This window comes from Coptis chinensis, chromosome 1, assembly GCF_015680905.1.
Source record: "Coptis chinensis isolate HL-2020 chromosome 1, ASM1568090v1, whole genome shotgun sequence".
Lineage (NCBI taxonomy): Eukaryota > Viridiplantae > Streptophyta > Magnoliopsida > Ranunculales > Ranunculaceae > Coptis > Coptis chinensis.
The window spans coordinates 84,895,484-84,901,781 of NC_141456.1; the positions used below are offsets into that span (position 1 = coordinate 84,895,484).

At 38.3% G+C, this 6,298-nt stretch overlaps 1 long non-coding RNA gene across 3 annotated transcripts; it reads right to left on the reverse strand.

Moving 5' to 3' along the window:
* On the reverse strand, nucleotides 1-1,531 carry LOC147525562 (uncharacterized). Of its 3 annotated transcripts, none has more exons than XR_015198263.1 (4): nucleotides 760-1,531; nucleotides 560-631; nucleotides 410-456; nucleotides 1-223 (listed from the first exon to the last, which is right to left on the reverse strand). It is a non-coding gene; the product is annotated as an uncharacterized LOC147525562 (long non-coding RNA). The 3 variants fall into 3 exon arrangements; XR_015198262.1 differs by having other exon boundaries at nucleotides 406-456; XR_015198264.1 differs by lacking the exon at nucleotides 410-456 and having other exon boundaries at nucleotides 760-1,279.
* Between the last annotated feature and the right edge of the window lie 4,767 nt (nucleotides 1,532-6,298).

Consider the following 6,298-nt stretch of genomic DNA (forward strand, 5'->3'; position numbering starts at 1 on the left):
TGAAGAAACGAACAATAAAAATTTCTTTTCAAGTAATGTCAAATACGATTTACGCATTAGTAATACCAATTACAATCAGAAACAGTCACCCTTTGTTGTTTATCTGTTTCTGTACTCTATCGAACTTTCTTCTAAGTCGCATGCACGTTCCCTGCACTCGAATTTGCCCCATCTTGCATCTACACGTTGACATGGTTGACATGGGAATACAAGCTTGCAAAGGCTGTTAAAAGAACAAAATCAATCACATCAACAAATTCATCATAGTTTCTAAATCAATTAGAACTACCAGCTATTCCGTGGGATGGCAAAACGTAATTTAATAACAGAATTACCTTCTATTGACAGCTATTTTATGATGTGTGTACTGTGTACATAGAGAGAGAAAAGAAGAAAACCACTAACATACAAATTCTTTTACATCTTTCTTTGTTGCCTAGTTGGTCGATCTGGAAACTGAAAAGATTAAGGGACGAGGGAAGGAATAGATATAAGAAAAATGTGTAAGCATATAGCAACATAGTAGAGACTAGAGAGTGAGCTTTTTGTTTTTTTTTACCTACGCTGTGAGAGTGTGAAGGAATGTCCAAGTAGCCCTTCCTAACTCTTCTTTACTCACAGGTTTAGCAAACTGTACTTGGAAATCGCAAGTATCAAAAGTTGAGCAATGCAATATCTCAGTTAGAACTTATATCAAGCAGTTCGTATGCAATGTAAAATCCACAAGTTAGTATCCAAAACAGACGAGTGAGCTGTTACCTTGAACAAGTTTTTTTCTTGTGGTAATTCGATAAGACTCTGATCACCTGATGAAGTTGTTGATGATGGTGACGAATAAAATGAGAAGAGTAGGCGATGATGATTTGAGAGAGAGTCACTAGAGGAGGATGGAGGGTGGGAGTCAGCAAGTAAATGGGAGACATGAGTTTGTATGCATTGCACCAAATTTTGATAAGTCTTGACAATTAACTGAATCGGATTCATCGGATTTTGGTTCACTGATGATATTTTTTCGAAAGAGTAGAGAGTATAGCTTGTGTCCTAGTATAAAACTAGTATGCAAACCCAGTTTTTGGAAATTAAGTAACGTGTCCACACACGACAACATCACCAACAACACACTAACAATATTTTTTTTTCACTAAAGGGTAATTGAATTATAAACAAATAAAGGTATCAATTACATCAAAATTGCAGTGGCTAAATAAGATGGAATAAGGCATCATAATTGCCTTATTCTTTTACATGACCTAACTTTCAACAAATACTTGATTAGTTCACAAATCTGAAATAGGTGCTCTGTTGGTTCTCTAGCCTATTCATGAATGTTGGTCTTTGATCCCACCATTGTTTGACACCTTTAGGTAATCTAGCTCCAAATCTAGCGCATGCATCTGCACCTAGATTTGTTTCTCTCCAGGCACTTGATAGATTGATCCATTCTGCTCTCTGTCTAACATTTTCCCATCTCCCTTTCACACTCCAATGAACTTGGTTGTTTTGGAAGGCTTTGATAGCTGCTTTAGAGTCAGACTCTACCCAGATGTGTGTCCATCCTATGTCTAATGCTCTACTAATCCCTTCCACAATTGCATGACTTTCTGCTATGTAGCAAGTAGTCACCCCAATTCCGCCAGCATAAGCCCCGAGGAAGGTGCCGTTATTGCCTCTAAAGGAAGCTCCCCATCCTCCCATTCCTGGATTGCCTCTACAAGATCCATCTGTGTTTACTTTGTGATGGGGAATAGAGGGGTAGAGAAGCGCATGCTGATAAGCATCCAAAACTGTGATATTATACCCCATAGAGCAATTTGGTTAATTATGTGTTTAATAATAAGAAAATAATCGCATTTTCGTGCTTTTGCAGGTTGAAGAAACTAATGTAAAAATGATGATAAAACCAACATTTAAACACGAAATAGGGAGTATACAGAAGCTTTCCGATTAAGCCCACGTGAAGCCCAACGAAATCCGGACTAAAACCCAAATACTCAAACAGTACAGAATCTAGTCAGAAATGGGATTACGTGCACAGAAGCGTCAAACTTCTGAAGCTCATATCTCTTGAACCAGGACTCCGAATGCGACGAGTGAGCTGCCCCGATGATTAGTGCAATGAAATCTACACATAGGCAGGAAGTTGTAAAAATGTCAAAAGACCTGACTGCCACTGGACACTGCACATGGACCCACTAAGCGGGCCCACAAAATTTGATGAGTCATCATGCAAGTCAAGACAAAGGTGTAAATAATTAGTGCAAATTTGACACCTTGCATGAAGTTAATGAGTTGGTTGGATTTAGGTGATAATTATCTAAAAAAATGAAAGGTGTCAAATGGGGGTTAGTTGTGGATAAGAGAAAAATAAATGAGATGAGAGTGTTTCACGTGGGAGAAGAGGAAAAGGCTCTCTTATGTAAAGGGGGGCTGATTTTGAGAGTTAGCTAGCTTTTACTTCCTTGACTTTTATTTTCTTTTACATTCCTTGTCTTTACTTTTTAGTTCTTAGTTTTTAGAGAAAAACTTGTAACACTTTAATGGTGGATAACACTTCTAGTTCTAAATAAAAAACTTTTGTTTTCCTTAGGTAATTGGGTTGTTTGGTATTCATTTCTTCTTTCTCTCTCTCATTTACATATATATTTTGTAACTTTCATTTTAATTCCAAGGATCATGAGTTAGACTCTCCCTTTGTGGAGGGTTAATGATGCTCATGTGAGGAATAAACCTTTTTATTTAATTCTAGTAGTTGTTTAAAACCATAAGCTAGACTCTACATCCTACCCCAAAATGGTAGTTGGTGTGGAGTTTAGTTAGGAACTAAGGTGATGACTTAGAGATAAGTCATTATTTTAGTTTATCATGCTAGCAACATAATCTTAGAGATGAGTTATGTTGTTAGGGATCACAATATAATCTGATTTAAAATTTGTCTAGGAATTTTAAGGAAGATTAATATGCAATAACTAAAGTCAGGCAATAAGGGTGTTTCAAAACATGAGTGGATTTACTCCCTCCACACTTTTATAAATCGATTTTCATTTTATTGTAGTTTGCATGTTAAGTAACCCTAAAAATCTAGAAGGAAACTAAGTAGTTTAGTATAGCCAACCATGTTTGTCATAAAGTAAAATAAGAAACTTACTCACTATGTTTCCTAACTTAGAGCAATAAAAGTTGTAGGTTGTCATAGTATTTAGGTTGGTTCGAATCCCTACTCTAGCTAAACGAACGAACGAAAACACGTGAGTAGGAACTTGTATTTACACCAAACGGACAATAGAAGCATTAAATCTAAAGACTTCAAAGTGTAAAGATCATATGCCTTTGGTTTGTTCTGTTAGTTGAGGTGGAAGCGCGCACATGCTCAGTTTGGCCTTCTTACAAGTGCACACACGCTCTGGGCTTTTCTCTGGGCTTGTGTCGAAGTCAGTCTTTGTGTTAGGTTTAGGACGCCTATTTAAGGCTATGTTAGGGTTTGTAAAAGGGACTTTTTGTTTATTTATTTTATTTGATCGAGTCTTGGTTAAAGATCGACTTTTATAGATTCTCGGTTAGAGATCAATTATTTTAGATTGTTTGAGAGCTAACGCTTCGCACTCCTACATCAATAATGATGGGGAATAGAGGGGCAGAGAAGCGCACGCCCTTGGTTTGTTCTGTTAGTTGAGGTGGAAGCGCGCACTTGCTCAGTTTGGCCTTTTTACAAGTGCGCACGTGCTCTAGGCTTTTCTCTGGGCTTGTGTCGAAGTCAGTCTTTGTGTTAGGTTTAGGACGCCTATTTAAGGCTATGTCAGGGTTTGTAAAATGGACTTTTTGTTTATTTATTTTATTTGATCAACTCTTGGTTAAAGATCGACTTTTATCGATTCTCGGTTAGAGATCGATTATTTTAGATTGTTTGAGAGCTAACGCTTCGCACTCCTACATTAGTTGGTATCAGAATCAGCTATGGACTGGATATGTATGATAAAGAGCGCATAACCAAACTTTCTAGGCAGGTAGCATCGCTACACCGCAAGGTCGCCGCCTTTACTTGGCAGCTTGACCATTCTTATGAGCGTCAGAGACCATCAGTGGAAGACGCATTGAAGGTAAACAGTTCTAAAACTTCGAACCTTGTTGATGTGGTTGACAAAAATTCAATTTTTATTTTTGAAGTTGAAGAAAAATTGTATTTTGTTTATTGGGATTTACCCCCTTTGTTTGATGAGGGGTCTGTTAAAGAGGGGATGTATTATCAAGTTGGTGAAAAACAGGATTTTCTCGAATGGGATTTACCACGGGTTGATAATGTTTCTCATGACGATGACAAGTTATCTGTTTTGTGTTTTGTGGATCCGAGTTTGTCTAATTTGGAGGAAAGCTTTGGTTGTGTTGGTTTTGTTCGTTTGTTTGAAGGTTTCACAGATTCGTTCCTCGAAGACTATGAAGATTTATTAATGGGGAAGAATCATTGCTCTCTTTTCAGAAGATATTTGTCTGTGTGCGTTGTTGTGACCACGAGTTTTTTTCGTCAAGCTATACATGTTAGTCCATATCGTGGCAAAGTTCGAGGATGACTTCCACCTGTTTTGTTGTTCATCTTCTGTCTTTGTGCTAGTAACATTTGAGGACGAATGTCCTCCAAGACAGGGAGAATGATAGGGAATAAAGGGAAAAGGGGCGTGCGCCCTCATTCTCAGTTCCCATAAGAGGTGAGTGCCCTATAGTTGGTTTTGTTATGTGTTATTTCTTTAATTAGATTTTGGGCCTTTGTTTGGGCCTTAGCTTCGCGTCAGTTTAGGTTGTCTATATAAGGCTAATTGTAGGGTTTTGGGTGTCAGTTTTTTTATTATTAATCTTTGTTCAATCAACTCTTGGTTAAGGGAGAGGTATTTAGATTGCATGGCCGAACTTTCTAGGCAGGTAGCATCGCTACACTTCCAGGTCGCTGCCTTTACTCGGTAGCTTTACCATTCTTATGAGCGTCAGACACCAATAGTGGAAGATGCATTGAAGGTAAATAGTTCTAAAACTTCGAACCTTGTTGATGTGGTTGACAAAAATTCAATTTTTATTTTTGAAGTTGAAGAAAAATTGAATTTTGTTGATTGGGATTTACCCCCTTTGTTTGATGAGGGGTCAGTTGAAGAGGGGATGTATTATCAAGTTGGTGAAAAAGAGGATTTTCTCGAATGGGATTTACCACCGATTGATAATGCTTCTCTTGACGATGACAAATTATATGTTTTGTGTTTTGTGGATCTGAGTTTGTCAAACTTGGAGGAAATATTTGGTTGTGTTGGTTTGGTGCGTTTGTTTAAAGGTTTTGCAAATCCATTCCTTGACGACTTTGAAGATTTATTCCTGGAGGAGAATTCGGAGAATCCTTGCTTGCTTTTCAGAAGATATTTGTCTTTGTCCATTGTGACTACGAGTTTTTTTCGACAAGCTATGCAAATTAGTCAATATCGTGGCAAAGTTCGAGGACGACTTCAGTCTGTTTTGCTGTTCATCTTCTGTCTTTGTGCCAGTGACATTCGAGGACGAATGTCCTCCAAGACGGGGATAATGATGGGGAATAGAAGGGCAGAGAAGCGCACGCCCTTGGTTTGTTCTGTTAGTTGAGGTAGAAGCGCGCACACGCTCAGTTTGGCCTTCTTACAAGCGCGCACGCGCTCTGGGCTTGTGTCAAAGTCAGTCTTTGTGTTAGGTTTAGGACGCCTATTTAAGGCTATGTTAGGGTTTGTAAAAGGGACTTTTTGTTTATTTATTTTATTTGATCGAGTCTTGGTTAAAGATCGACTTTTATCGATTCTCGGTTAGAAATCGATTATTTTAGATTGTTTGAGAGATAACGCTTCGCACTCCTACATCACTTTGATCACACCATTAGGTGGTGCTGCCCAGTAACACTCAAACAATTATGGTGATCTTCTTGTTTTGGTGTTTAGTCTTAGTCCATGCAACACTTCCAAGTCTAGCACAGTGTTAGCCATGCAACCCCTCGATAGGTGATAGGCTCTTATCACTGCCCTCCTAATGGAAAAACAAATTTGCTTGATGTCTGACTTCTTGCCATTGTAAATGACTCCATTCCTGTTCTTCCAGATACTCACAAGGCATGTTATCGCCCCTGCCCTCCACATACTTTGAATGAGTGTACTTCTAGCCTTGAAAAGAGTGAGCATGTGTGTAATTGAGTGTACCTGAATGAACAACACACTAACAATAGATAACTCCATGTTTCATTCATGGTGGTGCTCATGTTGTTGTTTAATTGCTGGATGGAGTGGGTATTAGATTGATAGACAAT